Raw genomic sequence first — 24,562 nt, 5'->3', positions numbered from 1 at the left:
AATATTCAAGTGGTTTAATATTAAAGTGGTCAATACTAGAGTGGTTTCCATAAAAACAGGAAGAGAAACAGTAACTTACTCAGACTAGCGCACGCTAAATGGACATTTAGGAGTAAAACACATTGCCTCAATTAAGCGTTCATGAAATCAGGGAGCTGTAGGGGGTTTTTCTCTCCAGAGCTTGCGTTTCCTGCAGTTGGACAGTAAGAATTTGAGTTCTCCATTTTAATGTGTAGGGATTTTTTTAGCTTTCTGACAATTGTCCCACTGATCATTTAAACTACCTACCAGGCAATGTAAAGCTTTTTACTGCAGACTATTGAATACATTCTTTATTGGTAGTCCCTTTATCCCCTTGAAGTATCCTAGAAGATTTATTCTAATGGGACATGTAGACAAAATGACATTTTCCTATCTCCTGCTATCTAAACAGAAAATTGCAATTACGCCAAAACAACTTACATCAGAATCTGGTGCACTGTTGGCTTTTCAGTAGAGGCTGTTTATTAGCTTTCCCCAGGACCTGCCTTTTTTATTGAGATAAAAAGGATCTGGAAGCAATCGGTTCTCAGCCAAAGTTTTTTGGAGTTGTTTTTAATTTGCTGACTTGCTTCAAGGAAAGCTGTCTGTGTGTAAATTCATAGATCTGCTGATGAGTAATCAGTAAGCTTTTGTGTTTTAATATTTTGATGGTAGAAGGAAAGCAGGGTAAGACTGACAGAATAAATACATATATTTACAAGATGTTCTGTACCGATCGTAATACAAAGACCAAAATAATAAAAGTGCAACGAAGCGCGCAACTAAAAGTCACATACTAAAAGGGACCTCAGGCTTAATATAGAGCATAGATCATCTTTAAGTGACCAGTGCTGGAGGAGCTTACGCTCATTAGATGCTTCGCTCCTTGTCCTGAAAATTCTTATGAGCTGAAGGCTGGAGTTTCCAGTATGCCCTGAACTACTTAATTTAAAGCAATAAACAATGTAGGAGACAGTAACTTCAAAGAGATCAGCAGGTCTAGGCCAACTGGGTCTTCTTAACCCTTCACCCTCAATTTACATTTGGGTTTTATGTTTGTAAACGAACCCACATACAAATTTAGAGGACGGCGATAAGGAAATGGAGGCTTATTAAAGGTGCTGGGCATCTAGAACCCGCGAAATTCCTGTGGAAGTGCTTGATTGCTAATAGCATTTATGGGCAGCTACTCGCTCTAATCAATCTTCCTCTTCCACATAATTTCATTACATGTTGCCTCTTTCACTGAGTGTAACCCCAACACTGCTGAAACTCACAGATGCAGCACAGAAAGGTTTTTTTCATGTCAAGAACTATGGGAACCGGCAGATCTGGAGAGAACGGGCAGAGGCTAGAGGAAAATACTCTGTGGAAATAAGGTCTTCAGCTGCTGGGCAGAATCACCAGAGTCCGTATCTAACGAACCGTACAGCATTTATTGATGCCGTGTGTACTTGTCTTCCCTTACGGACATTCATCAGCGGCCGTGCTTTCCCCTCCTATTTTTCTCCTTTTTTTGTGGCTTACCTGCACTTTGCGTTTTTATTCTTGTTACGAGGGTGCACTAGTGCAGGTACTAAGGGTGTAGACCCCAGAGCCCTCTGACTTTGCATGTGTCCTTCAGCTGGATCTAATGGGAATGTGTTTTAGCCCCTTAGGAAGAAAGTCTATTGTTTGGGACTGAGGGGAATAGAGGTGCATTCACATCCAGGAGAAAGGAATAACCTATTGTATTCAAAGTGAGAAAACCTACACAGGTACGAGAGCTGGATTCATTTGTTAAATTTCTCCACCAGAGAAAAGTACATGGGTTTCTTGTTCGACATTAAAGTAGGGAAATGTGCTCATGAGGAGGACCCGACTGTCGAAGCTCAAGGTGAAAAAAGGGCAGGCATAGAACTACAGGCCTCATACGGACCTCCACACGCCTTTGTGCCAATTCTGCCCGGTTGTCTAAGAAGGCAGGTGCCGTTCCCCGTACAAACAATTGCAAGTAGCTGGGAAGAGCCAAGAGTTTAGCAGGTACCTTTTTATTTTATCGCACTTTTTGCTGAGCGCGGTGGCAGCCAGGGGGCAGCAAAGGGAGGGTTTTTTACTTTTTCTTTTTTTTTCTTTCTTTTTTTTTTTTTTTTTGTTCTCAGCCCTTTGCAGTTGGAGCTTTCCAGCCCGATTGTGCTAAATGCTTATGTACCAGTGTTTCCATTTACAAACTCTGCCTCCCCTCCCCCCCGCTCAGGCGCTCTCGCATTAACTCTGCTGCTGCTGCTGCAGCTACCGAGCCCGATTCACCTCCCTTCCCCGCCAAGGAGGGGCTGAGCCCCGCCGGGGCATTTGCCTCCCCCGTCTCCAACCCCCCAGGGAAACGCAGGGGGGTATTTGGGGGGGGCTCGCTGCCCCCTTGCCCCCCCAGCCGGCCTGTATCTCCCCGTGCCCCTTTCCCCTCCCCAGCCCAGGATGAAGGGCTCTGCGTCCCCGCGGCCGAGCTAAGCTGGCCCTGCCTCTCCCGCCCCGCCCCTCTTTTTTGGGGGTGCTGCTCCCCCTGTTATGAGGGGGGGAAGGGGAGCCCTGCCCCCCCCAGCCTGCATGGGGGGGGTATGGGGGAGTTTATCCCTCACTCCTCAGTGCTCCACACGGGCAGGAAAAGGGGGGTAGTCTGAGGGGGTGTCGGTGGGCTCGGGGGGTGTCCTGGCTGCGTGTGCGCGTCCCCGGTGCGGCGGAGGGAAGGGGGCCGTGGCGCCCCCCCCCCCGCCCGCGGCTCGCTCCCGGCCTGGGACTCTTCCTCCCCCCCCTCCGCTCCTAAGCGGGAGTTTCCAGGAAGCGCTGAGAAGAGCCGCAGCACCGCGCAGCCTCTCGCACACCGGGCCTCTTCCGCGGAGACCGTGGCAGGAACGCGAAGTAGTCCCAACCGCCTCTCCGCCCGCGGCCGCAATAAGGCGCCGTCCCGCTCTTCCCCTCGCGGGAGGCCGTTACAGAAACGGGGAGGGAGAAGCGTCGCTCCCCCCCCTCCGCGGCCTTGGGCGGGATGAGCCGGGAGGAAGGAGGCAGGGAGGGGGAGGGGAGGCTAGGTGGAAAAAAGCGAGCGCCGGCTGCGGCGGAGCGGTCGGGAGGCGCGGAGGAGTGAGGCGGCGCGGGGAGCTCGCGGCGAGGGAGGGGGGTGAGCGGGAAAACGCGGCGCGGAGCCGGGAACAGCGCCCCCTCCCCCTCCCGCGGGGGTGGGGTGGGGGGGCAGCGCCTCGGCCCCGCCGCCCTCGGAGGGGGGGGGCCGCTCCTCGGGGGGGGGGGCGCCCCGCCTTCTCGGGGTGCCGCTGGCGGGGGCCGCGGGAGCGGCAAAGTTTGGGAAAGTTTCCCCTTCCCGGGGCTGGGGTCGGGCCTCCCCCCCCCCCCCCCTCCGCCTCCACACGGCGCGGCGCCCCGCTGGCGGCCGCCGCCAGGTGAGCGGCCCTCGGGGCTTTGTTCCCCCCCGGCGCTGCCCCCTCACAGGGCCCGGGGGGGGGGGGGGGGGGAGAGGGGGCAGCACCGCTGCCCTCTTCCTCCTCGCTCTTCCCCGCCTCGATTTTCCTTTCTTATCCCGCCGAGGAGCCGCCCGCACACCTGGGCCCGCCCCCCCCCCCTTGGTTGGGAAGCCGTTGGCGGCGCGGGTGGGGCGCCCTCCCCCCCCCCCGGGATAACTTATTGCCTCGTTTTTCCGCCCAAACAGGCCCGTGGGCCGCCGAGAGGCGCGGGGAAGTTCGCCCCCGCTCCCCGCCCGGCCGCGGGGCTTCGCGCGGGACCCCACAAGCCCCAAGCGCTGCCGGTGCCGCCCTCCGCCCCGCGGGGACCCCCGGCCTCGTGCCCCCCCCGTCCCGGTGGCACCGGCTTGGCGTCCTCCCGTTAACCCCGCGCAGGGAGGACAAAAGCCAAACTCCGGTGCCGCTGCCGCTCCCCCCATCCCGTCCCCGGCGCCGTGGGCTTCGACGTCCTCCCGCTCGCGCTGAAAGGAGAGAACAAGAGCTGCTGCTGCCTGTAAGGCCTCGCTCGGCGCCTCCCCACCCCCTCCGCCGTCCCCATCCCCCACTGCAGCTCCCACAGCCTCCTCTCCCTCCCATTAACGCTGAAAGGGGAGGACAGCAGCTCTGATGGGTTTTTCTCAGGCTTACTCTGTTTTCCCCCCCCCTCTCCCCCCCAACCAATACCGGCTGCATAAGTGCAAGCCGTGCACCCGAGCTCTGCTAGCACACCCACTAAAATGCCCCTTCCCCCGAGCTCCACAGCCCTGCGAGGAAATACTGATCCCCCCCCCCCGCCCCGTTTTGCTTATTCATTATAAGGGGTTGGTAGTGTGCTTTTAAAAATGGGTGAGCTCTTGTTTTAGAAGCATCTGTGCTTTAGGAATAAGGTTTTGTCTTCTGTCATCTTGAATGTAGCTCTTCAGAATAATCTCTTGAAGTGCTCCATTTTTGTCCTTAAAGTTGTATTTTATTGCCTCTTCTGGATCAGTGAAGGTCAGTTTAACCCTTTCTCTATGAAAATCAGCAGTCACTTCGGAAGAAGGTTGCCTTTTTCTCTACTAATTCATGGTTATGATAATATTTTATTGAGTGAGGGTTTTTTCCAGACCAGTCATGATGCATGCTGAAAGAAGCGTGTGCTTCAGCACTGATTAAAGTCATGTATGAGTTAATGAGAAGCTTGCAGAGTATGTGAAGCAAGAGAAAATCTTTAACCAGCTCTGCTGTTCCTTCTACATACCACAAACTTGTAAGCTGTAACCAGAAGGTGGATTGAATGTGTGTGTGAAATGCTGCAGTAGGGGACTCTTGTAACTGCATCACAGGTGGATGCTTGCTTATTTGATGTATTACTGTTTTCAGAATACCTTAAAGTTTATATTTTTTTTCTGAAAGTGTTGTGAGACTCCATATTTCAAAGGAGGGATCCTTGGATGAAAGATGTAACAAACCTAAAGAATATTATTTTCTGGGTTAGCTTTTCATTTTAAACAGTCCCTTTTTATTCTCATGCTGTCTTCCAGATTAATAGATTGCTAATATGTAAGAGACTCTCAGGTGTTGGAGGAATAGTAGTGGTGATGTCAACACTTTAGCTGTGGGACTTCTAATTTAAGAAACATATTGTCAGAAGGAATCAGATCAAGGCTGACTCTTCCTCGCGTTTAGGTCCAAATATAAGATACACGTTCTAGGGAGTCCCCAATGAGCACTGATAGTAATTAAGTAAATAAACTTTCCACTTCAGTCCTGCCCCCCTTTTAAACATAGACACGAAGGTGCAACCCTGTTTTCATTATGCATCATGATGCTTTGTATTTTTTATTGCACTTGCATCTTAAATCCTCAAGTGACATAATTTCTGTGATTTTGGGGTATTTCTAGATTGCACTTTTAAAGAAATTGTGGCCCAAAAGGAACTATGGAGCAGTAATTCTCATGAAAAGACTGTGTTCTTACACCTTTGCCTTTTTTTTTCCCTGTAATTTTCATACTTAATTGTTGAATTCCTCTTTATTTACATTAAGTAAATATTTATTAGTACCAGTTGGATTTTTTCATCTTTATAAAAGAACAGAGCCTTGTCACTGAGACAATCACTTTATACGGTATTGAGGATATGACATACAAAAGGAGCGAAGGAAAGTTGTCTTGCGCTGGGAACATCAAATGCCATTTCTGGAAAACAATACTATAGGAAATGGAAATGAAAAATATGTTTTATGCTGGTGAGATCTGTGTAATTAGGGTAAGAGGATTTGATGGCTCAGAAAACCAATCTTTACAAGCAAAAAAAGTAGGACTTTTCATCAATTGCAAAAGTTCTGTGGCTGAATATCCTTTTGGGGAACTGAAATTTGGCTCAAGTGTTCTGTTTATGAACATCTGTTCAATGGAATTTTTAAATGGCACAGATTATAATCTTAGTTTCTGTTGATTGTTTTAGCTAAAATAGGCAAAACAAAATGAAGGAAATGTATCTGTAAGTAACTTTTTTTTTTTTTTAATAATGAGCTGCATGAATGTTCCATACTACGGATTACCTGGTTCTAGCTGTGTAGCCCATGAATTTTTCTCTTTAACATATAAAATATAGCCTCCCCCCATTCTGTCACTGTTTAATTCTGTTTGACTGTTTTTCTGATACGGCTTTCAAGTTTTTATTGCACCAAGAAACTTTTGGATATCGGTGCGTCCCTGAGATTTTTGCAGAAAGAATATAGTTATCTCAAAATTTCCTCTCAGATATATAAGTTGGGTATTCCCAGAACTGAGGCCAGCTGCTTAGATTCACATCCTGCCCACCTGCCTTCAACTAGGTTCTGTAAATGCAATCACTTTATGTCCACTGTCTCTGGATAGTACTACTTCAGCATCTATTTCTGCAGTGTTTGTGACCCCCTCTTATTCAGGGAGGTCTTCACTGTAATTTTCCCTCCTATTATTTTGCCTCTTTTGCAGCCCAGTGTTTTTGCTGTTGTTTTATATTCCAAGCAAGGATCCTGTGAATGCTTCAGCTCAAAATTTAGGTCATCTCTGATGGAGGAAGGAAAAGGAAACCGAAAAAGTAAAAATAAGATTTCAATGTGCTTTTAAAAGTGACAACTCTTAGAAAAAAATATACAAATTCATCTTTATTTCCTGGCTCTACGGAGTTTGTCTGAGACTCCTGGGGAGAACGGAGGAAGCCGTTTTTTGATTCCCGAATGAAAGCTAAGTATCTTCATATGAGTGTGGTTTCTTTTTCCCATGTGCCTTACTAGTCCTTTTTATTTTCACACCTGCTTTGAGCTTTAATCACTCAAATTATTCATAGACTTGCCCTGGAAAAGGAAGAGAATGACCTCTTCCCATCTGGAGTACATGGATTTACCATCAATAATTGTAAATGGACTTGGATGACTTAATGATTTTTATACTTAAAATTTTTAATTCTGTGACTTCATTGCTTTTTAAGGATCCTGTACATGGTCTTCTCCCAACTGATAAATCTCAGTGGTATAACTTCAAGTTATTTCTTGCAAATTATATCTTAGAATTGAGCTCACATTTACAAAGTGCTGATGATCACTCGTGAACTGCTGAGTCATCAAAGAGCATGCAGCTTTCACAGAACCAGGCCCGTAAGTTACAGTCGTCTTTTTTCTGTAATTACATACAATGCCTTTCATTACAAAGAACCTCAAGACAATTTATGAAATCAACAGCCGCAAAAGTAATGCGGTCCCTGTTGGGGGTTATGCATTCACATTGATTACAATTTAGCAGTCCCTCAGCCTGAGGATACCTAAGGGGACATAGAGGCAACAGCTTTTCAATTCATATGTGTTGCTGTAAGCAGCAAGCTGGAATTGATAGATATCTGTGGCTATTGCCAGCAACTTTTTTTTTTTTTCTGTTAATAACTTAAACTATGCTGCTAAAGTAAGAAACTTGTGAATCTTTTTTTGTTTGTTTTTTGCTCTTCCTACCTAGCAGCTATCTGTGGTTTCATATGTATTAAATGTGCTAAGCTTCGTCTGGCCTAGATGTATAATAAATACCTTAGTGAATTTGGATAAGTCCGGTTTCCTTTATTAACTCGGAGAAGATTTGTTTCTTATCTGAATTGTTTCTCCATTCAGGAGAGAAGACTTGCATAGCCAGAGTTCACCTCATAAATCACCTAGACAAATCCAACTCGGGGCAGAATAAGACACAAAATGAGAATAGTTGTGATTTAGACTCAATGAACTTTGTGGTGTTCTGCTGTGGAAATGTACTTGCATGAGACAAATAGAGAGAGCCACCTGTCACCAAATGCATCTTCATGATGGAGGGAGCACCATGAGGGGGACTTCAATGGGATCAGCAATCATGCAGCATATTTAGGTAGTTGTTCCATATTTCTTTAATGCTGTCTTTTGGACCCAGTGCTGCCTTTTTCTCTCGGTGATGCCTTTTCTGATGCTCAGAATGCTTTTTTTTTTTTTTTTTTTCCCTCTCTCTCTCTCCCCCCTCTCTCTCTTTCTCTCTGGGTACAGACAGATTTGTTAGACAGTTTGGTGTCTTCTCAGTGTGCTCTCTCAGTTCACAGGACAAGGTACATCACTTTCAGGCACCGATGCAGTATTCACTGCAGTTGTATGGAAGGATCTCTTCAGAAACCAGCAACTCTTCATTTTCCTGGGTTTTATGAACTGAGCTTGATCTTTGGTGCTTAGTAAACAGGCATATTAAAAAAATGTATGGCCCAGCAGTTTCTCTTTGAAATTCCTGCAACTTATCAGCCAAACTCGAGCACCCTTGCCTGTCTGTATTTCAGTATCTCCCTCATCCTGCAGTTTTGGCTTTTCTGTTGAAGATGGAGACATAGCATCTTTAGGTCACAGGTTGTATATGTGGGTACAGACAGCAGTATTTTTGGCGCAAATAAGGGAAGAAAATACTCTCCAACTTTTGAATGTAGGTTTGCTTAGATCTTTCTTAACATAAGGTCACTTGTTTTTCCTTCCCTCTGCCTCCCACACTTGGTAGAATAATAATTGGGATTAATCCTAACAGTTTCATAAGTTAGTAGATGTGTTTCACGGGCCTGTCACTGATGAGAGCAAATCTTGCAGGGAAAAAAGGAATAAACCACTTCTTTTTGTTGTAACTTCTAACAATTGTTAGAAATGTTTAAAATAGTTACCATTTTCCAATGGATGAATGCTTAACCAACTACTCCTTCAACTGAATTGCAGTTGTGAACTAAACCCACTTCTTGAGCATACCTCCCTTTACCTGGACGTATCCTCTGCATTAGTACAGTATTTGGTGTCTTCCATTTAAGTGTTGTTCTGTTATTGATAACTTCCAAGCCACAATCGTTCCTATGATTGGGAGGGCAGGTTCTGTACCAGATGATGCTAACATGCAGGCTACATCTCTTCCTGACCCTGTAGTAATGGTCTGGCTGTTTCTGGTTATTAGAACTCTTCTGATTAGTTACCAAGCTGCTTTTTGCTTGGTGTTCTGCTTAATGTAAACAATTTATCTTGTCATTATTCAGTCCAAGGATATTTTCTACTATCAGTTCTTTTATAAGGTCTTCCTTACTTATTGATTACAATTCTGAAATAGTTGGGGGTTGCAGGGTGTGGTTGTTTTTTGGTTTTTTTTTTTTTTTTCCTTTTTTTGGTTCAAAGAGCATTTGAATATATTTGCTGGCATCTGCAAATTCCATCCTTGTTTTTTCTGCTCATTCCATATTTACTTTAAGGACCCTTCAAAACAGTCTTGACTCTCCTAGATACTATGGGTCTTTTCTGCTAGATTAGAGCTTCCTGTTGGTGTTTTGTCATTTCTGAGTAAGAAAAGTCTGAATTCTTTCAGCTCCACTGTTACTTCATCTTCTCTGCTCTCCCAGGGGTCTTGCATGCGCTTTCAGTTCTGCCTTACATTTTTGATTGTGTGAGTTTCCCTACTATTTACATTTCTTCATATATATCATCTTCATGCCATCTGCTACCTTATGTTTTCTTCATCTCTGAAATTCAGTAACCATACTTCATGCAGCATTATTCTCGTACATTGTTTTCTTAAGACTGAATTAAAAGGTTGTAAAGAACAAAGCAAATTAGAATTCACTCTTTCTGTGTAGATGTTTTTAACTGACTAGGGAACAGCTCAATAAAGACCTTCAAATGCCTTGAGACAAATGAATTTGTAATAGAGATTTTGTACCTTGTTTATCCAAAAGGTGTATTATCAAATCAAACAGAAGAGTTTTATTGTTGACAAAAAGTAAGGTTACTGTTAAACAATGCAGTCTTGTATATAAACTTTTTTTTGCCTCTAGAAACCTGCAATTCCGCTATATAGTATTTACTTTTGAGTGAGCGTGTGACTGTGCCTTATGAGATGAAAGCTGCAGCACTGAAACTGTTTTACTGAACTTAGCTCCTGACCTACCTTCTAAGGCCATGTCTACAAAGGAATGATACATCGGTCTAGTTTGATCTAATTACAGCTATTTAACTATATTGAGCATAAGTATGTTCACCCCACTTTGTTATGCTGATTTAAGGTGCTTTCATTGTTAATCGGGTTCACACAGTTTTTTCTTGCATGAATTCACCTATCAAAATATTCTGAGCAGTTATCCTATGAAGCTGTTTTCTGCTACTCAGCTGTATGTTTTTTGGTTTTTTTATAATGCTTTATCTTCATTTTTTTGTAATGCTTTATTTAACGCAGTATTTTTTTTCATAATGCTGTGAGGTTGTGTGAAGAAGAAACTGGTAAAAACATTAGTATGCATGTTCCTGTAAGGTTGCACATGCGAAAGGATTTAGTTCTGCAGTTTCATAGAGTTTTTGCTACTTTAGTAGTGGAAGAAATGCAAAAAGAGGAGCAGTAAGATGTAATCAACCTGTTACTTCTGGAGAATATTTATCAGGAACAGTTTACTCGACGGTGTGCTGTTTCTGGGTGTAGTCAGCTCGCAGTGACTGATAGCACAAGGTAGTGATGCAGAACTGGGATGACCAGGAGTGGCAGCCGCACATCAGGATGACAAAATCGCACTCCTAGAAAGCTGTGTAGAGCTCAGCTGCAGAGCCAGAATACAAACACAAGGATTTCCCTTAACACACAGAAGCCTATTGCCATCAATACTGTGGAAGCACATCATTTCTGATTACCTCCAATTGAAAACTTGCCAGTTTTATACCAGGGATATTGTCATGGAGTTTTTATGTATGTGTCTGAAGAAGGTGCTGATCTTCTGTGCCATAAAGCCTGGCAGTGCGTAAGAAATTACTGACAGCTTTTCCCAGGTACGGCCTGTGAATCAAATGAGGGTTATTGGGGTTCAAAGAATAAATGTCTGTCGAACCAGGAGAAAGTTTATGAACACAGAGAACAACTTCATGCTTGTACAAGGCCTTGCTCATCAATGTAGATGATTACTGTTGATTTTTCCCAAAAGAATGTAAATTGGTGTTATAAAACTTTTCCAGGCCAGAATTTTTAGAAATTTGGCCTTGTCCTGATTTGTACAACATCTGTAAGAGGAACGGAAAGATACTGAAGGGTGGGTAGAAACAAGAAATTGAGTCTCTCAACGTTATGGACATCCAATTAAAGTGGCTATTTTGCAGAAGCTTTTTATCAGAAAACTATGTGCTATGATTTTATGAACAAGAGGTAACTGAGCAGATTAATCAAAGAAATACAGCGTTTGACTTTGTTAACAATTGCTGTAAGTGATGTTATGCTGCTGTTGACTGAGGTGTAGCTCAGTGAAGATCTTCATCAAAAGAGTATCAAAGTAGTTGGACTTAGCAACATAAAATGAATGCAACAAGTACAGTTAATCTGAAATGCCATGTAGACTTTAAAGAAACTCAGAGTTCACTTGTATTCTCAGAAGTGATGATACGCTGCTTCATCTATTGTGGAGGCCGGAAGTTGCAAGAAAGTAACTTACTGAAATGGTGGCCCAAAATGATGTGTTCGTTGTCTAAAAGGAGAGTCTGCTGTTGAAATTGAAATACACCTTTCTTATCACTACTTTTCTTGCTGCATTTGCTCTAATAATAAACATAGCAGTCATGCAAAGAGACGTCAGGAAGTCATTTGGTCCCATGCCTACTCTGAAGCAGGACAGGTATGCTTCGAATATCCCGTGCAGGTGTTTGTGTATCCTTTCCTTACAAAACCATAAAGGAGGGCATTCTGCAGCTTCCCAAAGTAATAGTTCCATTGTGTGAATGTCACTGTTGTTAATCTCTACCAAATCTTACTATAAATTAAGTCTACCACCTATTTTACTTCCAGTGGGTATAGGGAACATTTGATTGCTGACCTCTGGTGCAACAAAATGGAAGACTGGTATTTTTTGGTCTGTCTGTCTGTCTCTTTTTAACTAAACAGATCCAGTATTTCAACCTCTTCTTGGAGGTCAGATTTTCTAAGCCTCCCAGCATTCTTGTTGCTCTTTTTGTACTGTTTCTGGTTGGTTTATATCTGTTTCTACTTTTTATGTGGTACCTGAAATTGGATACAATATTCCAGCTGAGATTTCACCAGCACTGAGCAAGATAATGGTCATGGGTGTCCTACGTAAAAGAATCTTATTAAATATTTCTGTGATGTATTATCTTTATTGCATTGACTCAAATTCAGTTTGTGATCCATTATAACCATTGGCTTCTTTACTGCAGTATTGCTGCCCAGCCAGTTATTCCCCTTGTTGTACATGCTCGCGTGTTGATCCTTGGTTACAGAAAGACTTCCCTGAAAATGTCATGCCTGTAAACAAGGGGGGAAAAAAGATCTGAGGAGGTTTTTCCAAATGCAGTTTTTTTGTGAAGTCCAAGTGGGTCCGGTCGCCAATGGGAGAGGAACTGTCAGCTACTGTCCATTTTCAATAAAGGATGGAGATCATAACATGTCTTACTATATTGCTGAAAAAATGTTAATTTTGTAAAAGTCCTAATATGAGCTGGAACAGGAGTATTTACTTGCTAGTGCAAAAAAAGTGGTTACAGTATATGAGTCTCAGACAATCATTTTCTTGCTAAACTTTTTCAGTCTCCTGCTATCCACAAAATGAGCAGAATGACTTTGTCAATGTCCCTTAAAAAAAGAAAAAGAAGAATAGAAGTGGCTACTGGAATTGAGATAAACCAAAGTTAAATCTGAAATACAGTTGAAGAAAGAGGAAAACAACAACCAGAAACGTTACGTTTCTGATTTTGTCCAAAACCCTGAGGACATATGAAGTTACAATCCCATGGACATGAGATGTTCTGTTGGCCTTTCATGCGGTTATCTGGTCAAAACACTGCTTTAGAAGAATAAAAGACCAAGGATGTATTTCTGCCTTGTGCCACTGCATATTACTGTTTAAAGAAGGAAGAAGAGGTGGCAGATGCAAGGAATTCGTCTTTAGCAGCATGGAACACAGTGCGCTTGAAATCATGAAGAATGTTTCCAGTGGTCAAATAACTGAGAACAGACAATTGCAAGAAGAACAGCCATGGTCTGTTTGTTAAAGAAAAATACTGCTAAAGCAGGTATGTTTTTGTCTGGAGAGATTCAGAGATCTTAGACTGAAAGAAGTAGGTGGTATATGTTCCTGGTGACGTTGTTTGTGAGGGAAACAAGGAGCCATTAGGAAAAACGAGAAATATGATGGCAGGAAACTTCGCAGCCTTTTATCGTCTTCTGGGGAGCTACAATAATTTGCCTTTGAGACAGTTTCAAGCCCTACCATCTGAAAGGACTGTTCTTTCAGTAGTTCTCTACAGTACTAGAGGACCCTTATGCTGCCGAGGTGATGTGTGTGTGTATAGGTTTGACTAGAACAAGGATCGCTGCCAAGTTCTCCAAGTATTGTCTGACACCGAGAATTTGCTGGGCTGGTGGGTATTCCAAGGCCAGGTCAACCTACGTGTTATTCACACTGTATTTTGTGCTTCTTTATACTTTAGCAGAGAATTGAGCAGTGTGTTCAGTTTTCCTGCGTAGGGTTCTTAACGGTTTTGCCTATCTTAATCCAGTTCCCCGCACTGTGGTGCAGTCTCTAATTACAAATCAAATCATATAGCCTGCCTTCTCAAGACCTGTCTCATTCAATGAATATCTTCCCAGAATTTCTTTTTATCCTTGTTATTTGATGTTTGCTTACATATTTTATTTATTGCATATAATTCAAGTGCTGCAGTAAATACAGAATTACTAATTGTAATGGATTTTGTGTGATTTCGCTGTAGTATCTGAATACATTTTAACCACCATAAATTTATCTTCACAATGTTCTGAAGAGGTTTTACTCTCATTTCACTGATGAACAGCAGAGAAATTAATGGCAAAGCTATAAAAATTCTCCACTGTATGTTTGTTCCACAGTGACAATAAACAAGTTTGCAACTTGCCCCAGTGAACTAATCTGTAAATAGCTTCCTCATTAATCATCCACCAAGTTGCAGATGAGCATTCAAAGGGTGCTGCTGATGCTGGTTATTCCACGTGTTTGGACTTTCTTAATATTGGACCAGAAGAGCCTCCTTGGGTCACCAAGCCTTATTCCAGGCTTTTACAGGCAATCATATCTCATTTTGTCCGTAAGTACATCAAACTCCATCATAAAAATGGTTAGCCCCTCTTAGCCTGGTAGCCCTACTGGAAGGATTTTTTCAAATCTAATTCTTCTACTAGTAAGACACCTTATTCTAGCTTCTATCCTAAATGTACTCAGGCCTTTATATGTATTTGGTGCCAACATAATCCTTTAGTTTAAATAGCTGTGTTCAGACCATAATCTATTTATACAACCTAACCCTATCCTGTATCAGCCTTTCTTTTGAGATAGCGGAAATAAAACTTTAGTCTTTTCTTATGATAGATTCCTTGCTCTTGTAAGCTTTTTCTGTGCCTATTCCAGTTTTCACGTATCATTTTTGAATATAAACTCTACACAGAATTCTGTAAAAGCGCCATTGCAGTAAACATCGGGGTTTGCCTTACCTGGTCTTTAGATTAAATTTGTCCTCTTCATATTTGTGACATTTAGTCATTCTGTGACTGAATAATGCTTTTGACTCTATTCTTCTCTATTACCTGGGATGAATTCCCAGTTTACAATTTTGCTGTTTGTCCCAATGTGGATAGCCTCGTGCTTTGCATTAATCTTCTTATGGCACTGCACTTTGGTTTTCCGTTCCTCAGGTCATCGGGTTCTTCACCTACAATCTTCTAGTCTTCCTCTGTATTGATGCCTTCTAATTTTGTCACCAGCTAGCTATATTAACACTCTTCTTTCAATTCCTTGTGTTAATGTCACTTAAAAGTAATAAATAGTACCACTCCTGGAGGAGCTTCTGAAGTAAATCACTCTCTAGCCCAAAAGTTCCCCTTTTAACACAATCCAGCATATTTTCTTTAGCCAGTTTTATACCCACAAAATTTTTCTTGTACTAATCTTCATCTTTTCCAGTTCAACTTTTAGTTTCAGTGTGTGGCACCAGATCAAATGCTTTACTGAAGTTTAGGTTGATTAGATCTACTGCATTTTCCTTTACCAAGAAAAATCTGTTTTCTTATCAAAAAAAGATATCAGATTTGTCTGGCATGATTACCTTTGTTAAACTTATGTTGCATTTTATCTGTTTGTTTTCCTGTTTTCTTCCACATCTTTAGACATTTTTTTTTCTCCGGGGAAAAATAACTTAAGTTTTATATCTCATTGAGGTCAGACTAATTAATGTGTGTAGTTGTCTGGGCACTACTTTCCAAGTCTTCAGTTTGAGCTTGATTTTTTTTTCTTCCTCTCCCAATGTAAATTCTAGAATATTTTTGCATCCCAAGAGTGGTTAGAAGAAAATTGATTAATTTGCATCAAAAGTCAATTATAGTGCTTCACTTTCTTTCCTCTTTTTTAAGAAGGATGCTACACAATGGCTGTTGATTCAGGGGGGAAAAAAATAGTCATTAATTTTGAAGAACTGCAAAGTCCTTTAAAAAAAAAGAAAGATTTTAATGAGAAGCTTCTTAACTAATGATCACTGATTTCAGGGCTCCAGTGCCCTGTGCAACTGTTGATAACTGCCAGTGGATCATTACAGCCTCTGGCAACAACTGATCATGGATATATGGAAGTTATGTTCCTTGTGCTCCTGCTTCAGCATAATTTCTGCTATGATTTCTTTGCTTAAATAGAAAGTAAAGTGTGCTGGCTACTCTACAAATAGCATATAATAATCCTTAAGAATTACTGTCTAAGAACAGACGAAATAAGTAAAACAATGCAGTAAGAAGGCAGTTGAAGTGGCCTGTCAGAATTACATAGGGGAGACTACAGCAATTCTCAATGACGACGTTAACTCAAGCCAGTGGAAAACCTAGGTCATTAACTATGTTTTATGAAGATAGGAAAAAATGTAAATGCCTGTAAATGCTTTGTTTCATAATGTATGTAGTAATAATCCTTACTAATAGATATAATGAAGATGAATCTTTTTCAACTTGAGCACATTTCAATTTGAGCACATATCACTTAGATACTTAATTATAGAAGGTAGGAATGTAAAAAACCCAACCCTAGAATGCATTTTTGCTGAGTATACTAAATATTTATAAAAAGAAGTATTTGCAAATTATGTATTCTTTATGTTTCTTCAGCATGTCTTGAGCTCAGGATTCTGTTTTACTGAGAAAGCAAACAGCTCTGACCAGTGCCTTTGTTTTACTGAAAGTGTGTGCGATAGTATCAGCCTTTATAAAGAAGTAATATTGCTCAGGTTTTATTGTGGGCCTCTGTAAAGTCATAGATAACAGCTAGATAAAAATGACCTTGTTTCACAGTTCCAGTACTGAATTCCAAAAGTTCCAGTGAAGCTGGTCTATATGTGCTTAAATTTTTGTTTTTAAGGCAAGCAGATTTCACTGAGGTACGTGCTTGTCAAGCTAGGAATCTTACTTTAGGCCATGGGCATTTGAGCAAGGTTGTGGGATGGAGGCCTTCAAAAGCAGAAAGGCAGTCACATCCTACAGGCAGACCTAAATGCTTGTGTAAAATCCTAAAGCTCCCCATGTGGATTAGATTACAGAATTAAGATTTTGAAATACACACTTATGGATGACCGCTGAAAGGTAGGGAAGTAGAATTCCAGCCCGGCCCCTTCATGGTCAAATGTTTCCAAGCTGCTCAAGAATTTGTTTATCTGGAATATTGCAGTGTTTTGTTTTATTAAATTTTCTATCAGTTTTTGTACCTTATTTTGTATATCTGAAACGAAGGGACATCATTGCTTAGTATTCTCTCCATACCATCTATATTTAATAGTTTGTCTTTGTATTAAGTAGTGTGTATGTGTGTGTGCGTGCCTATATAGCATCAACAAAAAACTCTTAAAATCAAGTTTTGCAAGAGCTTTTCAAAGCACAACATATAACTGAGTCACAGCGTATACTTCTCTGAATAAACCAAACTGTTGTAGAATCTTACATAAAACACTGGAATTAACTTGCCAAATTGTCAAATTTCACAAATAATCCTGGATACAGCTGACTTCCACTAGAGGTTTTATTTCAGGGTGGTTTGAGTCTGCAATATTGATGAACCAGTGTCTTTCAGAAATTCACAATCTTTAGCCCCTTTTCAAAAGAACATTTTCTTTGTTTTCTCAGATGCACAGATACTCATTTTCTTGAGCTAGGGACTGGTATGAGTATTATGGGCGGATCCTGCAAAGTGCTGAGTACATGGTTAACTTTAAGGGAGTATATGCTTAAAATCACTGGGACTGCTGATGTTTAAAATTACGCATGTACTTAAGTACTCTGATGGCCTCAGGCCAGTGGTTTTTGCATCTTCTAGGACTGAGCCCTAAGGAGCCTATAGTTAATTATTGCAGCTGAATTTTCTTTCCCTTTTTTTAAAAAATAAGGTTCAAAGCAGAAGTTTAATTAAAGTAGTTATATTATTCCAAATGCGAGGGGTTCGGCGTGTGAAGTTGATGCGCCTGGTTCCTTTCTGCCTCTCCCGGCATCCCCGCTCGCTCCTCTACAGCGTTAGTGCAGGGCTTGCAGTTTTCATCGTGCTCCATTCCCGCGATATCCTGGTCCGGCTTTTCCATGTGCTTCATTCTGTTTGGAAAATGGCAATGTAGAATGTGTTTGGTGTAACCTTAATCCTGACCAGCATCTGGGCTCCGTTTAAAAAAAAAAAAAAAAAAAGGCAAAAAAAAGCAAGCATCTACTGCAGGCAAGGTTTCTGTATATGCTTCCCTGCTCTGGTAGAACAAAGTTGGGGGGTGGGGGGGCAACCCCAAATGACCATAGTAAAATAATTTTATTTTAACCGACATGTTCATTAACATGTAGGTTTTAATCTCTTTTTTTTTCCCTGTATGTGGACAAACCGTTGCGGCTGTACTTTTCACCTCACCGCTGTTGTAGCGCGTGTCACGTCAGAGGTGCACAGGATTTGCACCATTTTAGAAAGAAAGGAGAAAGGGTGGTTCTTAAATCTTCTAACAGCCACTCTGTTAATTACTCACAAATATGTAAAAGTTAATGCCACCATAAAAATGTGATGAACTGGAATTCCTATGCGATGCCTTATGACATTTCCCTATTAAACTTTTACAGGCCTTTTAGAGCTCCCCGATGGCAACACGATTTTATTAAATATTCCGGCAGAAAGTAATGAAGATGAAATCGTGGCAATCCAAGTGCGAGCGCTGAACGCTCCCTGGGCTCCAGCCGTCCCGGTAATACTTAATTATTCCGTAGAGGATCGCGACAAAGGGCTGGGGGGAGCCGGGGAGCCGCGCTGGGCACCGGGCGCCTTTGCAACCGCGGCGCTGGTTCCTGCAGCACCTGGCGCCCGCGCACGTGCCCCGTCACTGCGCGCCCCGCGGAGCAGCTTTGGCGGAGGAGCCGCTTCGGAGCGAGCGCCGCTCGCCGGGGCCTCACTCCTCGCCGCGCCGCGCCGCGCAGCCCAGTGCGCTCCCCCCGTGGGGTCCTTCCCCCCCGCCCGGTTTTGCTTTTTGCTTTCCCAGCGCAGAAGTCGGTACAGTGGCGCGTCTGCCCTGTGCGCTCAGCTCAGGGTGGTTGAACTTCCCTCCTCAAACAGCCACAGAGGTCGCTTCTGAGCAGCACGGCACAGTTTTTCCCCACCAAAACGCTCGGTCCCTCATGGCCGGAGTGGAAAAGCACGTTTAAATCCTTAACTCGGATTTCCCACGTGGTGTCTCGCTGAGCCGCTGTCACAGGCACGCCGCACGCTCACTTCATACGGCGTGAATGCACTTATTTCCTGCTTTTGTTGAGCATGCAGAAGGTGATGAGCGTTTTTAATCATACAGTATTTTCAGGACAGCACACAAAAAAAGCTTGCACAAAATGCCAGCTCCCGTCATTAGCAGTTTCTTGCTTTTTGAATCTGCCACCAAGTGTGCAAATGAGGTGATTAAAGTTCTGCTCCGGCTTTTGTGGGTCCCTGCTCACGCGCTCCAGGGTTGTCAGCTGTTTGAGGGTTAATTCAGACAAGTTTCTCCATGGTGTTTGGCATTCTGGGTGTGTATACATGCAAACAGCATGTGTGTTTTTGGAGGGAAGAGCTAGCTATGTGTACTGGGAGACAAAAGCAATTGTTTATATGAATATTGGATGTCCTGGGTATGTGTATAGGCATTAAATCTATGCAGTGGGGGTTTTTTTTTAGTTGTCTTGTTTTTCACCCCATTCAAATACTAGGGTCATAATGGTGTTTCAACACTTACTGGGGGAGAAGGGAAACAGGGCAGGGAGGGAGGTGCCTGAAGTTGCATCTGGTCTTCTGACCTCCTCGTAATTTCTAAGGAAAGGTGTCCTCTACCTTTAATTATTTTGCTTGGCGCGTGACAGACCTATAGCTCTCCTCGTCTTACTTTAAGGCCTTTTTTCTGATGTCTCTAGGAGGCACCCTTCATCGAGCGAGCAGATAAAATCTTGGCAAAAGGAGCACCAAAGGATGTGAACCCCTCGGAAAATTCCACTTCCTGTGTACTAATGCTCGTCCTTGGGTCTCTCACTCATTCCCATGCATTTAACAAGGGATCTGCGCCCGAGGCGACGGCGCTAACTTTCTAAATAAATGCAGTGCTGCAGAGAAAGAGCGAGCTCGCTGCTTCTCCCTTTTTGCTGTTGATCTCGGCTCAGTATGATCTGTCTGCTCTCTGCCTACTTCCCTCCATTTTATTTCTCTGCTGTTTTTTCAGCAGACTCCAACTCTCTCCTGCTGAACTTGCTGTGAACAAAAGGCTCCGTTCCAGATCCAGCCCGGAGTTGCCGTGAGAAACTTCACTGCAAGCCCTGTCTGTCGCTCTGCCTCCCTCGCTCGCTCGCTCCCTCCCCGGCTCAGTAAAATGGCAGTGCGAGAGCTTTATGAAAAGGGTGAAAAACCTCCTTTCTCGGCGCCTGGCTCTGCCCGCAGGGAAATCCTCCACCCCACTCGTGACTCCTGAACTCAAACTTCTCGAAAACCCCACTTTAGAGGGGCAGGATTTCACGGGCGTGGGTATTTTTTACACTCCACTGAAAAGAGCAGCCGAGGGTGGGAGAAACAGGGACAGACTCGCTCAGAGTCGGCAGCTTTCTGTATGCCGGCTAACTCGCCGGTGATTTCATCTCTCTGCACGGCTTTGCCAGTTCCCAACTACTTGAAATGGAATAATAGTTTTGCCTCAGTGGGAAAATCCAGGCCCAGAGTTGAGGGCTTTCTCTCTCTGCAGCTTTAAAAGCCTTTTTAACCCCTCCGAGTGGGGTTTCCCGTGTAACGTGGCTGCTGGTGCGAGCCCACCAGACGGGTCCTAAATCTGGTGGGATTCAGCAAAAACTAGACGGTTGGTTCCTGATCCAGTGCAGGGGTTTTTAGAAACTCCGGTCCGCGTTTTGTTTTATTTTTTGCTTTTTTTTTTGCCTTTTTTTTTTTTTTTTTTTTTAAGTAGATTTACTCTTCCTTCTCCAGGAGAGCTCAGCCCCAGCGAGCTGGTGGCGGAGGCAGGCTGTGGCGCCCGTGTGCACAGCCGCGTGTCTAAAACGAGATCCGTTTGCTCTTTCACTGCACTTTATTAGTGTTTTCCTCCTCGATTTGTCCACTTGCAGATCATCTGCCAGCTCCCTCTGGCTTTTATCCGCTCCAGCTTCGCTCTTTGCTCCTTCCCTGATGGGTAAGGGCAGCGGCGCTCTGCTCCATTCCCCCTCTGGACCCGACGCTACCCACGTGTGCACGGAAACTCGCCGCCGTTCCACTTCTACCACCTCCCTCCGGGGCCGGAGGGGGCCGGAGGGCGCTGCCGCCCCCCCGGGCTCCGCGCGGCTCCGCGGGGCGCGCTGCGGGCTCGCCCGCCCCCTCCCCTCCCCTCCCCTCCCCGTCCCTTCCTCCCAGCAAACTCCGCTTCGGCTTTTACTCCTCCGAGCAAGGGCCGCTAAAATAATGCATTTCCTTGAGTCAGCCCGAGTCCACTTTCCGCCCTTAATATGCATCCAAAGTTTCGCAGCTCCCTGTCAGATGGGAACAGGCGGCCGGAGCAGCGGCCGGGCCCGGGGGGCAGCACAGCCCGCGGCTGCTCCGCTCCTGCCTCCGGGCCGGGCCGCTGCCTGCAGCGAGCTGGCGGAGTTACTTCTGCCTAAACTCCGCTTCACTTGGCCGTGCAGAGCCCTCGTGCCGTTGTGTCGGCGCTGGAGAGGCAGATTGTACAGTATCTTGACATTTTTTAAAGAGGATAAATAAGCATTGTCTCGTACAAAGCCCAGCGCGTTAGCCACTCACGGCAAACACATAATTCAAATAATAGTAATCTTAGTGGTTATGAAGCTGCAACAAGGGTGCTTAACCTAGATACGATAGTGTCTAAAATATGGGAAAGAATGGCCTGGACAAATATAAACATATTTACAGGAAATGTAATTTTCTTTAGAAAAACTACTCTCAGATAAGCTGGGGAACTGTCGATAACCTTTCCTTGTTCCATTCCATCTTTTGCAATGCACTCGGTGAATTATAATAGATTGGTCTCTTGTTCTTGGGTCCAGTCTGCATATCTCAGCACACTGCGTTTCAGGAAAATGGAAGAGCATCCTTCCTCTCCCAACTATATTAATTGCTTCTCAGATTTTTTTTCGTGCTAGCTTAGATGTGCTAGTTAATACTTTCCTATGGAAACTCTACCCAATTCCTGAAGTAGGAATCCAGTCCACGTTTGTAGCAAGTTTAAAGGCTGGGGATAATGATAACTTGTGTGTGTGTGAGTGCGAGGGAGCGCAACTGACTTTAGTCCGGTTTCCATGTCAACGATTCAGTCCATATTTGCCATCACACAGTTGGCAGAGCTTTTTTTTTCCATGGGGGAGACACTGCTCCTGTTTCTAGTACTCTAATCTACACCAGGTTTCCTGAACTGCCTAGGCGCTGGGTTAAATGGCATGGCCACCTTCATGAAGGAGACTCCGCTCAGGAGGAGCCAGCCTCGCGTGGTGGCCTGCGCTGCCCTGCGAGAGCGCCGGGCTCGTTCCCCAGCCTATCTGAGCAGCCAGGGGCTGAGCCTGTCCCGGAGGAAAGCGTGCTCGGCACTGAGGGAGGTGGGGACGAGACGACCGCTGCATGCTGCTGAGCAGGGATCGCTCAGGCTGCGGAGAGTGTTGGCGCGTTGCAAAGAAAGTCTTGTCCACTCCTGCGTAGCTGGAAGGATGCTAGTTACAACACAGGATGACAGGACTGGTGGGAGGATTTTCAGCTATTAGATGGAAATGTTGTAAGAACTATACTGTCATCTGTTTTCCAAACCCCATAGTTGGAATTTCATTGAATGCCTTAGTATTTAGTAAAGTGCCAGGGCCTCATTTATGAGGCATATTCCAAAATCTGCTTCAGCTTTCACAAACATTTGGTAAAGTGAGTGTCTCCTTATTGTGTGGGTGGCTGGGGAATCCAGTCTGCTTTTCACATTACAATCAACACCAGGTTTCCTCGTCTGCCATAGCGTCCTTTGAAGAAGTTTCCAAAAGACTGAGAAACTCGGAGCAGCCGTGAACACGGAGTCTGCGTGTGGATGCACCTGAGCCGAAACTTGGGCTCTTGAACTCAGTTTGATAAACTTCCAGAGGTGCTCAGGTTAGATGGCGGGGCTTTCGTTCAGGAAGGCGCCTATAGCTTTGGAGTTGGGGAGACTATTGCTCAAGACTGCTCGGGTTAAATGGCATAATTGTCTCCAGTTTTGTTCTCTAGGTACACAAGTTTATAGCAAATGGGACGTTTGAAGAAGACTATCTTGGCAGTTCTGCTGCTCTGCGGTCCACCACAGCCCACCATAGATACTAGTACAGCCTAAGGGCCTCGCTTGCGAGAGTCTAGCCTCGTTTGTTGACTGGGAATTTCCCTCGGCTTTGTTTTTCTAGAAGCCGGGGTCTGCTCAAGTAACAGAGGCTGCTCTGAGGGCCGATTAACTTTTTGTTCTAGAATTTTCCTCAGATTTTAAACTCTTCTGAGGTTTTCTATAAAATGCAGAGATCGAGCGTGTTGAGAAAAGGCAGGGAACACAGTACCAATGCCCTCAGCAGTCTAGGAATTTGGATCGTTTCTGTTGATCTCTGCTTCTGAATTACAGGAATTTGAAATTGTTATTCATCAGTTAAGCCAGTTTCCGCAGGAGTAACGTGTAGCCGTTCCTTGGCTTGCGAAGCCCTTCGCTGCCCCAGAGCGCCTGGCAGAACGCACCGGCAGGGAAAATCCAGGTCCCGCTGGGCAGTCAGGGAAGTGGCTCCTCCACCAAATACTTCTACAGTTTTGTGGCCATTGGTAAAGGGCAACTGGGAAGCAGACTGCAGTCCTGTTTTCCCTCTAGACTCTTCTCTTACATTGTTTCAGACTGGATTATAAGCTTTTTCCAAAAAAAATGGGTTACCTATCCGTGTAGCGCCTCATATGCTGGGGCTCCAACCTCCATGAAGGCCTTTGGGTGCTATGACTATAGATGTCCTCATTTGTTATCCTCTTCTTTCTGATGTTTACTTACTGCTGTGGAGAAAGACAGACTGATGGACCAATTTGTTGAGATGGAATCTGTTCTGTGTTGCACAGTCAGCTATAAAAACTGTACGGAGCGAAGCTGTCTTTGCTAGGGAGCCTACAGGGCGGTTTATTGCTCTAGCATACATGTAAAATGTTGCTATTTATTGACTTGTCCAGACTTCCACCCCACCTTCCATCTTTGGAATAAACCCTTTTGCTCAGCCGCCTGTGTTCTAGGTATTGAATATTACAAATTTAGTAATGCTTGCGCAGGTTGAGCTGATAGTAGTAGACACTGAAAACTTCCGATCATCTAGTACCGGCAGTGGTTCCATCTTTATACGCATTGTCTTGCCGCTTGCTCTGGACTGGTTTCCCCAGTGTCACCGGTGTTGTTGTGGTGGGATTTCTCGTGGTACGTCCTGCCGATTGTTAGAGCTGGGCCGAGAACCCTGCTTTCCTCAAGCTACCGCAAAGCACGCGGCCGCTCGCCGCCCCGGGTTACTTCTGACCTATTGCTTGTGGCAAGGTGATGCTCTAAAATGGAAGTCCACACGTCAGAGGTGTCTTCTGGCTCTTCAGCCAGTGTTTTCTCATGTTTTCTCTCACTTCATAAAGTTGTATTTACTTTCTTAAACTTCACTTTTTCAATTTTTTCCATGTTGTAAAGGAGAGCCCCTCCTCCACACTGCCTGGGTTCAATACGCAGAACCACGATCCGAACTGTACGACGACTGCTGTTTTTACTGGGCGACTGTTGCCTATGTTTTTAAATCTAAGTAACTTCTCTTTTTGTATGAATCTTAGGATTTTTCTTGTTAAATAAAGCAAACGAGAACCCTCCATGCTTTGCCGCAGGCCTGTATCATTTGAAGTAAAAAGCCTAGCTGCAGAACCGGCTGGCATAGGACATGGTGCCTCCAGGACGGAGATCCAGGTACTTGTTTCTCTCCTTCCCGCCCTTGGGAAGGCCGCTGGGATGAGGAGGTGGGAATCCGGGTCTGAAACGGTTAGAGAGGAGCATGGC

At 44.3% G+C, this 24,562-nt stretch overlaps 1 long non-coding RNA gene across 3 annotated transcripts; it reads left to right on the top strand.

Moving 5' to 3' along the window:
* Nucleotides 1-4,030: 4,030 nt before the first annotated feature.
* On the top strand, nucleotides 4,031-24,378 carry LOC112982111 (uncharacterized). Of its 3 annotated transcripts, XR_010392673.1 has the most exons (6): nucleotides 4,031-5,991; nucleotides 6,967-7,132; nucleotides 7,634-7,880; nucleotides 9,832-14,104; nucleotides 18,132-18,253; nucleotides 19,443-20,761. It is a non-coding gene; the product is annotated as an uncharacterized LOC112982111 (long non-coding RNA). The 3 variants fall into 3 exon arrangements; XR_003258905.2 differs by lacking the exon at nucleotides 19,443-20,761 and adding an exon at nucleotides 24,206-24,378 and having other exon boundaries at nucleotides 4,031-7,132; XR_003258904.2 differs by having other exon boundaries at nucleotides 4,031-7,132; nucleotides 19,443-20,760.
* The last annotated feature ends 184 nt before the right edge of the window (nucleotides 24,379-24,562 follow it).

The sequence above is a fragment of the Dromaius novaehollandiae genome, chromosome 23 (genome assembly GCF_036370855.1).
Source record: "Dromaius novaehollandiae isolate bDroNov1 chromosome 23, bDroNov1.hap1, whole genome shotgun sequence".
Classification (NCBI taxonomy): domain Eukaryota; kingdom Metazoa; phylum Chordata; class Aves; order Casuariiformes; family Dromaiidae; genus Dromaius; species Dromaius novaehollandiae.
The sequence above is the reverse complement of the archived record's forward strand: the minus strand, read 5'-3'. Positions and strand labels throughout refer to the sequence as shown.